An 11,819-nucleotide genomic window follows, 5' to 3' on the forward strand; every position below is an offset into this window, starting at 1 on the left:
TTTGTTACGCTTCAAGTATCATCCATTCTTCTTAATCGACCTTTATATATTTAGTTTCCTCTTGACCAAATTAGAAACCCAGGCAACTTAAGTAACATTCAAGCTCAATACACGTACATATTTCCTTATTTCTCTCTCTCTCTCTCTCTCTCTCTCTCTCTCTCTCTCTCTCTCTCTCTCATACTTTCACGAGACACATAAACGAAGAATCTTATCATTTTTATTGGATATGAAAGCATTTTTGCCTCACTCGCGGTAAATCAAGAGAATGAGTTAATCTGTATGTGTCTAAAGTGAGAGTTATCTGAGGGTCTTGAGTTATAGAGCAAATCATTTCATATTTCTCCTTTTTTTTTTTTTTTTTTTTTTTTTGTGTGTGTGTGTGTGTGTGTGTAAATGGATTTGCTGGTGGGAATAAAGTGAGGTAATGATAGTTGGGTGTAGACTATTTATTTATTGCATTATATTTTCGTAACTATTGTATTCACCTTCACGCACTACTACTACTACTACTACTACTACTACTACTGCTGCACAGGTCTTCACCACAACCTCCATCATCACTGAAGCAGCACACTCACTCACCTCTCTCTTTATACAACCCGTAACTAAGAGGATCAACATAATGACTGACTGACTGACTACTACTACCTTGCCAACCACCACCACCACCACCACCACCACCACGGCCACCGCTATAAAAACAAAACAAAAACAGGCTATCAAAGTCATCAACAACAACAACAACAACAACAACAACAACAACAACAACAACAAGTTTTCCTTCACTCCATCAACCCTTTACCAGTCAACCACGGCAGCTATTTTTTATCAATACTATATATACTACTACTACTCAGTCCAAGCGCACGCACAGTAGAAAGAGAAAGAGAGGGAGAAATTTCTCTCTCTCTCTCTCTCTCTCTCTCTCTCTCTCTCTCTCTCTCTCTCTCGCTGGCGATCGTGTTGGGCAAGACGCAATGAAAGAAGAAGAAGTCCCATGGTTCTTTTCCAACGCCGTCCGTCCCTGCGCTGGCGTGACGAAATGGTCCTCACTCGCCAACAGCAGAACATAAACGCGGTGGTTCAGGGACGCCGGGCCGGTATAGATCAGCCATTTTCATTCTCTCGCCTCTCTCGCTTCCCCTCACCCCCTCCTCCCACCCCCTCTCTCTCTCTCTCTCTCTCTCCCTTCAGCACAGCCCATTAATTCAAACAAACAATTCCAATCTAAAACTTTCGCAACGAGAGAAAAATAACCTAGCAAATTAAATCTCACTCCTCTCACCTTTTCCTCCTTCCTCTACTACAAAACCTACTTACCTTTACCACTCTACCATACTCAATCTCCGCAGCACATTTTAAACAATCCTCCCACCCTCCCTGGACCCCAAACCCCTTCACCACCCCATCTCCCCACCACCGTTACGAACTACTAACAACAAAATAACGTGAAGGGCTCATCAATAACTCTCTAATTCGTTTCTTCTTCACGGTCCACCTCGGGTTCCACTTCACTGGTCGGGGACTTATTTAGGTTACCTGCAAACTTGACGTCACAGATGCGTCTTCCGATACACACACCTTTAATCAGTGAAGGAGAGGTGGGGGAGGATGAAGGAGGAGAGCGGAGGAGACAAGGTTGTAGCAGTGGAAGAAGAGGAAAAGGGAGGAAAAGAAAAGGCTTGCAGATGTGGAGGAGGAGGAAGGAGGAGAGCTGTAGGTGTGGAGGAGGTGAAAATGAGAAAAAAGGGCAGTTACAGGTGTGAAAGAGGAGGAAAAAGGGAGAAAATGGAAAAGTTGTTAGAGTGGATGAGGAGGAGGAAGAAGAAGAGCAGTTGCAGATGTGGAAGGAAAGAAAAAGGGAGGAAATGGGAGGGTTGTAGGTGTGGAAGAGAGGAGGAAAGTAGAACTGCAGATGTGGAGAAAGAGGAGGAAGGAGAGTTACAGATGTGAAGGAGAAAGAAAAGGAGGAAAAGAAGAGCTACAAAAATGGAGAAGAAGGAAACAGGAAAGATGCAAGTGTGGACGAGTAGGAAAAAGGAGGAAGAAGAGGAGGTGCAGGCAGGTTTGGAGTCAGGTTTTTACTGGAAGTGGAAGAGAAGGTGTTGCAAGACATAAAATAGCAAAACGACACGCACGAAGAGAGAGAGAGAGAGAGAGAGAGAGAGAGAGAGAGAGAGAGAGAGAGAGAGAGAGAGAGAGAGAGAGAGAGAGAGAGAGAGAAATCTACTTACGTTCAACACCACCTGTGATAAGAGAAAAAGAGAAAGAGAGAACGTATCCATGAAATAGGTATGGAAAAGACTCGGATAAAGTAACAGGAGAAAACCCTCAATTGTGTTAGAGAGAAACTGAGGCTGCCAGAGTACTGAGGGGGAGACTTGCGATAGAAAATTTATGTCAAAATAGGAAGCTAAAGAGGAAGAACAGTGCATGGAAAGATAAAATGTGAAAGATGAGAGTGGCTGAGTGCTAAAAGTAAAGTCATTTTGCTAGGAGAGATAGAAAATGAACAGAAAATGAACGTAAAGAGAGATTAAATAACGCATGAGAGTGGCTACGAGTGCTAAAAAGTTACGCAATTCTGCTGGGAGGAGAGAAAAATGTGTATATAAAGATTAAGTAGAATATGAGCGTGGTTGTGAGAGCTTAAGTTACGTCATTTTGCTGGGAGAGTGAGGGAGTGGACAATAGTGAATAGATAGAAGGATGAGAGTGGCTGTGAGTTTGATTACGTCATCCTAGTGGAAGAGCGAAGAAATGGACATAACTACATGGAAGGAAAGATAAGAGTGGCTGCGAATGCTAAAGTTACGTCACGCTGCTGGGAAAGTGAATAAATTATTAGAATGTATAGGAGTAGAGGACATAAGTAAAGAATGAGAGTGGCTTTGAATGTTAAGGTTACGTCATTCTGCTGGGAGAGTAAGAGTGGAGGAGAATGGGAGAGTTTACCTGAAGCCGTGATGCTCGACACTCACACCAGCACACAGCACACCAGCATGCCAGCAGACCAGCACCTCGGGCCGCCGCTGTGGGACGATACGCGATGTAACCTGAGCCCGGATCATCATCAACGCATGAATGGGCCGCGGCGCCCAGGGAGAGCGAAGAGAGGCAGCGCCCCCCCTGAGTCCGCCGCCCCTCGCCCCACCACGCCACGCCCGGGCCACGCTGGAGGAACCGGGGACGAAAACTAATGAGAAATCTTGCCCGGCTGGGGTACGGCGGCCATATCGGTGTGGCTATCATAATTAAGAAATGTGGGAGGGCCAACGGGAGTCTTTCATGTGTGCGAAATTAGTTAATTGAGGCCAGCGCTAGATGCCTATCGGGCCGCCTGCGTTCATTTAATTACACTCAGTTCGAGAACAAAATTGATTACTGCAGTGAGAACCCGTTTGTCCTAATAAAGTGAACTCTAGTTAACTGTGACGCCCGCCCACTTCCCCGCCCACCCGCCCACTCGCTGGTCCTCTCATCCGTTCCCATCTCGACCTTCAGTAGTCTCCACTCCCACCGTGTCCCCGAGGCCGTACCCTGAGAGGTAATACCAAGCTATGTAACAATCGAAGATCCACGAGTGTTAGAGAGGAACACGAGGCAATAAAATGCGTAACTTTGGGTAGTAATGATGACAGGAACAGATAACATAAATCTATTACATCCGTCATCGCGATCTGAAAAGTGTATCCTTCTCACGACAAGACGCCTCCTCCTCCTCCTCCTCCACAACACAGCCTCGCAACACAGTACTCACGGAAGCCCCTACAGCATATCTTCCGCCACACACCCCCAGCCCCCTAAAAGATACTCTGACATAGCTTACACATAGTCCCTACAACTCACCCCCACACAGCCCCACACAGTACAACCCAGATCACAGCCGCACACCACAGCCACATACAGTTCTACACAGCCCCCCACATGGTCCAAATCTCTCAGCATTAGCCGACTACACAGATACACACCACACCAAAGCAGCCGTAGATAGATAGATAGATAGATAGATAAACACAGACAGACACTACAGTAGCTTACACAACAGCCACACAGCCAAAAGACATAGTCCCGCACTACAGCCCCACACAAAAGCCCCTCACACAGCTATACACAGTCACAAAACACAGCCCTCCATAGCCCCACACAGCAACGCCTACACAGTCCACACAGCACCGAAACAGCCCCAAAACATCTACACACAGCACACACAACAGGTCCCACACAGACCCACGCAGCCCCAAAACACTCACAGACAGCCTCAGACACCCCTAAAACACCTGCACACAGCCCAAAACACCCAAAAAAAAAACACAAATAACCACAAACAGCTCCAAGACACACAAATAATGCCCCACACAGCCCCAAAATACTCACACACAGCTTCATAACACAGCCTCCTTACCACAGCCTCACACAACTCTCAGCACCCACACACACAGCCCCAAAACACCCACACACACTCACAAAACAGTCCCCTACCACAGCCCCGCACAAGAGGCTCCACACAGTCCCCACTCTGCTCCTCGTAGCCCCTCAGTCTGGCAGTCAAAGGTCGGAGGGGAAGTCGTCAGTAATGTGAGTCAGCAAGGGATTAGAAACCAATTCCTGCCGACTTGAGGTGACACTATTATCAATTAAATTATCGACAATCGCTCGGCGCCATGACTGGTGAGAAAGAGAAACGGCGTAGAGGCGGAGGAGGAGGAAAGGAGGTGACGCTGAAAGAGGCGACGAAGGGAACGGCGATAGAGAGGAGGTAGGAGAAAAGAAAAAGAAAGAAGCACAAGACCTGATGTCGATAATGTTAGTAGAAGTTTTTTAAATGGAAGCGCATGATGAAGAGTAATTATGAGGGGCGTGGAGATGGATGGAGTCAGGCTAACATACATAAAGGAGGAGCTGGAGGGCCTGGGCGTTGTCTGCGTGGCGGCGGCGGTGGCGGTGAGAGAGAGAGAGAGAGAGAGAGAGAGAGAGAGAGAGAGAGAGAAGAGGACCATAATCTAAAGTCGCAATTCAGGCTGTTTTCACTTACCTCTCCTCCTCCATCCAGACCTCACAGGAAGGAGGAGTGAGTGATGGCACCGCTACCCCTTCACGCACTCCTGCACCTTCACCCCATTCAATAAACTAAAGAATTTACACACGCGGAACATACAGGGAGGGAAGAGGGAACATTGATATACTCATAATCCTGTATACTTTCCAGGTCGTGACTCTGATCTTAACTTGGAGTAATCTGCTACTTGGGTAATCGGCTTCTGACGCAGAGGTCCCCGCCGGCTGGCTTTCCTCTACAAAGGAATCGAAAGAGAGGCGCGGTGAGTGAGACGACCCGTGGGGATGATTGGGTTGGTATCCGGTGAAACTCTGACGGTGGGTGGCGGCGGTATAGTGGGCAAGGGGCCGCTGAGGTTACCTGCCACGGAAAACACAGGTATGCAAGACCACTTCCCCGTGTCCTGACATATTTATGCACAGAGCGCGGAGAAGGGCAGGGTGTGTGTTACATTATGGGGGAACCTTACATTTGCCTGGTTTCATATAGAGTGTAATGAACGCCTGTGATAATTGGAAGTATACTGAGCTTGCTGGAATCGAATTATTCCACGTGTAATTATGTTTTTATCATGGCCTCGTCGCTGGCCGGTGACTCGCGGGGCTCCAGGCGCGACCTCTCCTGCCTGATGAAGATGTCGCCGGCTGCCGCATATCCCGGAACACAAGGTTGCCTCATGTTTAACTGGAATCATGACTTTTGGTGAATTTTTCAACGAATACGCAACCTACACAACCCTGCGCTACATGCCGCTATGCTCCACAAACTCTCAAGTATGTTAAGTAATCTTCCTTGCCCACCAACCAAAAGGCGCCGGTGTCTTCCCTTATCGCTGTCTGGAAGTTAGGAAAAGGATCAGAAAAAATAGCAGCCTTACACTAACTCTTCAACCGGAGTGTTCTCAAGTGACATTTTGTCCTCCCAGATACCACTGAATGTAGTGTTGTGGTCTTGGCTCAACTGATGCTTGCTTTGGAATGTTCTGTGACTTTCCAAGCGTTCTTTGCCTTTTTTTTTTTTTGCTTTTGTCATACTGTGTGGCTGCTGGTGTCCGCCGGCTGTGGATTAGTCGCGGACACTATGGATTAGCTACACCTTGTAAGAAAGATTTATAGCTACTGTGGCATTACTGAGGCTGTGGCCAAACTCTCGCTGTGCCCTGGAATGTGGCTGGACGGGGATGTGTCTCCACTGCTTTAGGAATCCGAGTTCGTGCAATAGATCAACGAAGACATCATGTTTACTGGAAATCTGGCTAAACTCTGATTATTCTGGATTTATAACTATTGTGGCATTACTGAAGCTGTGGCTAAACATCTACTATGCCTCGGAATGTAGCTGGGCAAGGATGTGTCTCCAGTGCTACAGAAAACGGAGTCCATACTACAGTTTCGTCAAGACTGGAAGATCTGGGTAAAAAACTTCTGGAATAAGGATGTGATAATGCCTGGGATATTTTACCAGGCTCATTGGGGTGTGGATGTGACACAAGAGCCAAGATACAATATTTGGTGATACTGGAAATCTTGTTAAGCTCTGCCATGACTGTTCTGGAATGTAGATGGATTAGAAGTCTGGCAGTACTGGAAGAGTGACTAAAACTTTCAAGGTGGTTCTGAATGTGGCTGGATAAGATGTCTGGCAATATTAGAAATGTGGCTAAGCTCTTTCATAACCCCTGGAGTGTGGCAGTGTAAGATGTCTGGCAATACTGGAAATGTGGCTAAATTTTTCCATGACAGTTCTGGAATGTGGCTGGATAAGATGTTTGGTGCTACTGGAAATCTGGCAGATCTCTTCCATGACTCCTTGAGTGTGGCTGGGTCAGACTGCTAAGGACTGGAATGTAACACAGAAGCCAAGGCAAAATATTTAGAGACACTGGGAATCTGACTAACATCTTCAGTGACTCCTGGAATGTGGCTAAGTCAGGACGCCAGAGGACTGTCGCCAGGGCCACTAGGGTCGGGGTGTGACACAGACGCCTCCGTTGCCACAGTCTCGCCAAGACATATTGTGTATCGAGGCAGTAATTGGTTTAGTGTCGCCCGGCAATAAATAACCAGAACTCGGTAGCACATTGTAATCGCGTATGATATATCGATGTTGCAAATTTAATTATGACGTTCCAGCCACCGGTAATTTATTAGGGCGACGGCCGGCGTGGAATTTATGACCTGTTAAGGTGGAGAGAGAGAGAGAGAGAGAGAGAGAGAGAGAGAGAGAGAGAGAGAGAGAGAGAGAGAGAGAGAGAGAGAGAATTCACCACTACCACCATCACCACCACCACCACCACCACCACTACAAGCAAGGGACGCCAGAAAACTAAGTGCTTTTTAACTAACAGCCTGCAGGGTTTTCTGAGAGGCGGTTTTGGCCATGTTAATAATTTTACTGCGTTTTGTGCTTGCGTGGTGAGTTGTATCATGGGGCTGCGACCACCAAGAGAGAGAGAGAGAGAGAGAGAGAGAGAGGGAGAGGGAGAGGGAGAGAGAGAGAGGTGTCGAGTACAGCAAAACGAAGCAAGTTGAAGGAGAAATGGTCGAGTAATAACCGAGAAATAATTATCATTCGTGTATAATTGAGGCTGAAGCAGACATGAGCCAGCGTGATGGATTCTGTTGACTCGGAGTGATCAATGGGTGGCAGACAGGCGGGGGCGTAGAGGCGAGGGACCCATACACGAAGCTCAACCGCGACGCCCTTGTGGAAACCCGTGTGTGTGCCAGGCAATGTTTCGTCTCGTTGTGGCGTGAGTAATGCACAGTTGGAGGGTGAAGCGGACGTAACAAAGACTACACTACTCTATCTTCTTAAGGTTTAATCTCCTCCCCCTCCTACTCCTTCATGTTTGACCCTCCTCCTCCTCTCCTCTTCCTCCTTCTTGTGCTGTTCCTCTTGTTGTTGTTGGTGTTGTTGTTATTGGTGGTGGTGGTGGTGGTGGTGGTGGTGGCGGTGATCTTGTTCTTCTTTTACTATTTCGTCTTCTTCTTCTTCTTCTTTCTCTGATCATCATACATCTAATCATCATCTTTCATATTCATGGGCCTCCTCCTCCTCCTCCTCCTCCTCCTCCTCCTCCTTCCAGTATCAAGGATTAACCCTCCTCCCACAACTAATTTTTTCTCCTTTACTTTCCTCGGCATCGCTACTTGGTAATGTTCCCTTGGCCCGTATGTTCCGCAGCGTTCCATCTACATACACAAGCGGAGATTAGTGGGCATTAATGTTTATCATGATGATTTTCCTTATAATTTGGAAGGCCAGGCTAATGGGCAGCGTCAAAGGGTTTTATTATCCATCAATGAATCTGTCAGTCTTCATTATAATTCTCGGCATCATCCGTGGCTCGCGGCGTCTCGCATAATGAGCCGATCAACTTATACAGCCAGCCAGTCGACGCCCCTCCCGAGCCTTACACGACCCAGGCAACGCGACGCCCCGCAGCTCCTGGAAAGCAGTAACCTCCAGTGCACCTAGTGTTACCAAGCTACTTCCATTACTACTGCTATTACTACTACTACTACTTCTACTGCTATTACTACTACTACTACTACTACTACTACTACTACTAATAATAATAATAATAATAACAATAATAATAATAATAATAATAATAATAATAATAATAATAACAATAATAATAAGGGCACTGGTCTAGGGCAACAAAAGGATGAAAAAAAAAGGCCTACTGAGGTCTTAATCCCAAAAGAGAACAGCCAGATGGATTATCAATATCAGTAATAATAATAATAATAACAATAATTATAATAATAATAGTAATAATAATAATGATAATAATGATAATAATAATAATAATAATAATAATAATAATAATAATAATAATAATAATAATAATAATAATAATAATATCGCTGTTGGTGCTACCATTATGATTGTTCTAATACTCACACTCCTCAAGGTGAAGGAACAGATACCATTATAATAAGTATTAGTATTATCTTCGTGTTCCTTTACCATTCTTATCATTACCACTACGTATTATCACCATTATCAGCAGTAACCTTCAGTGCACCTATTGTTAAGAAGTTACTACTACTACTACTACTACTACTACTACTACTACTATTACCATTACCACCACCACCACCACTGCCACCTGTATCACGGCAGCATTCCAGTCTGTAGCGGCGCAGTTCCACGTGTCGCGGTACATGTATTCTGATTATTGAGTTTCTCTAGTTTCCTTGACCTCTTCACCCTCCTTCACCGCTGTGCTCTCCTTGGTGGACACTGCAGAAAATAAATCACACTACACAAGTAAATCTTAAAGTAACTATCGACATCTATTCATATTTTGTCAGTAGTCATCAGTGTTATATTGTTGAAAATTACATGTAAAAAAAACAAAAGCTGAACGACATGATGGGTAATTTAGCACATTTTTCATTATCTGTTTACCTATAGTCATATTTTCATATTTAGCAAGACTCCTTGATGGTGGGAACAGGTGAATTTGCAGCCTTGAAAGAGTTAGCAGCCTTTGAAACCTACATATCAAAATAACACCAAGACATACAATTCAGTACATATCTTATTATTTATTTATTCATTTTCATATTCCTGTATTCAATAAGACTCCCTAATGCTGAGGACATCTGGACGTGTAGCCTTGGAAGAATTAAGAGTCTTCGAAAGCTACATATAAAAATATTACTTAAAGACATAATGTAACTTAGTTCATATCTTATTACTTATTTACTCGTATTCATATTTCTGTATTTAACAAGATTCCCTAATTGTGAGAATATGGGAAGCCTTGAAAGAGCTAGTATATGCAAGCAACACCGAAATATAATATACAATTCATTATTTTTTTTTTATGATTTATTTACTCGTATTCATATTTCTATATTTATCAAGAATCCCTAATGGTGAGAACATGTGGACGCGAAGCCTTGAAAGGGTTGACAAGGTTATCACGTACGTGCCTTGCGTTGAATGCATGACAGACACGCTGAGATTTGTGAGTCATGCATTACAAGGATGAACACAACCCTCAATCAGCTGAGATTTGAGTGCCTGGAATTCCCTGCTGACACTCAACTGACTCACTGTTTAAACCAATATTCTTTTACTCACTTTTTTCCGTGTTTTTCCCTCTCCAGTAAAACTCTCATTCCTGTTGATGTGATAAGATGTATAATCAAATAATCTCGGATGCTTATCACCTCAGATTATTCGGATTAGCCGCATCTCTCGTGATGACTGAGGTGGTGATTATATTTATGGCCCAGACGCATGCCACACGTCCTGCTGATACCCACAGCTTTATTATGCAAGCACGAGCCAATAACCTGCTGCCGACTAAACTAGACATCACAACAGGTAAAAATTATGTAGCGTTTCCCATCCCGGCCACTGAGAGCATAGAAATACAGGAAGGAATATATAAATTTGGGAGAAATAAAAATAGAGAGGAAAAAGTAATTTCTTTGGAGTTTGCTTGATGACAGTAGGAGGGAGTGGAGGAGTGTAGTGGGCGGTTCTTCCTGCTCCTTGTCTTCCTCCTGTTCCTCGCGGGGTTAAGTGTGGCGGCGACCTCCTGCTTAACCGATATATCCTAATGATTTCCTGCCCTGTAATTACGCTCCATTTACACTACAGAAACAAATCGCTCTTATATTTCCATAAGATTGTCTGGCCGCTCGTTTGTTTTGGTAAACATGAAACTCGGTCTTACGCTGCTGCTCAGAAAGGAACACTGGCGCCGCCGCTGCTTGTCTTGCTCTGCCCGACGTTCACCCCGCCCCGCCCCGCCCTGCCGCAACGAGGATGGATGCACTGAAAACCTTTGCTCCTTTATCCTGAACTTCACTGATGCTATTTTCTTATATTAGATGGCTTATGGTACCTTTTTTTTGGGGGGAGAGGGGGTGAGGGGAGAAAGTGAGTTTGTTTCTGTTGATTTATTTATTTGTTTATTAGATTATGTAAATTTTCTTGTTTTCGATATTGTTTTTTGTGTCCATGGTGGCAATAAACTAGGTGTGTGGATTGTACGGTGTCTGTCGGTGGGAAAGAAAGGAAGAAGGAAGGAGGAGGAGGAGGAGGAGGAGCAAAAAGAGTACGAGAAGAAAGAGGAGGAGGAACAGGAGAAGGATGAAACGAAACAAACAATGGCTCGATAATGGCACTAAACTGGAAGCAAAATTACCCCTCCATTACTACCAACACAGACCATTAATAAACTTTGTCGCCTAGAATACTCCTGCCCCTTGTCTGCCTTCACCTCCCTCCCGCGCCTGCCTCGTCTCCTCGCTGACGCATTCTCAGCAATCAAGCCTATCCAACGTAACGTAAGAAAGGTGCAAAAAGTTCATGGGAGACTTTATGTGGCAAATCCTATTGTTTTAAACCTTTCGATGACTTTTGATGGCATCTAATGGAAGTAGTTGGGATGTGCAATGTGTTCGGTGTTTCTTCGCCGTGTTATGCTGAAAGTGTTTATTTTCCCTTAATATTCTTAACCACGCGTAAGAAAATTCATGAAGATGGTCTAGTCTTTGGGGAATGTGTGTGTGTGTGTGTGTGTGTGTTTGTGTTCATTATTTCGAGGGAGATAAAAAACGAGCTTCAGGTTCTTTATCCAATTTTTAGTGATATCAGGCTTATTATTCCAAGATAAATATAAATAAACGAGCCTTTAAGACTACTGGTGCCCCGCCCTCACGTCGGAGCCTGCGGGGAGCTGCCCATCACTGCTCAGGAGAAAGTTTTGGCGAGCAGCCGTCGA

Source organism: Scylla paramamosain, chromosome 32 (assembly GCF_035594125.1).
Source record: "Scylla paramamosain isolate STU-SP2022 chromosome 32, ASM3559412v1, whole genome shotgun sequence".
Classification (NCBI taxonomy): domain Eukaryota; kingdom Metazoa; phylum Arthropoda; class Malacostraca; order Decapoda; family Portunidae; genus Scylla; species Scylla paramamosain.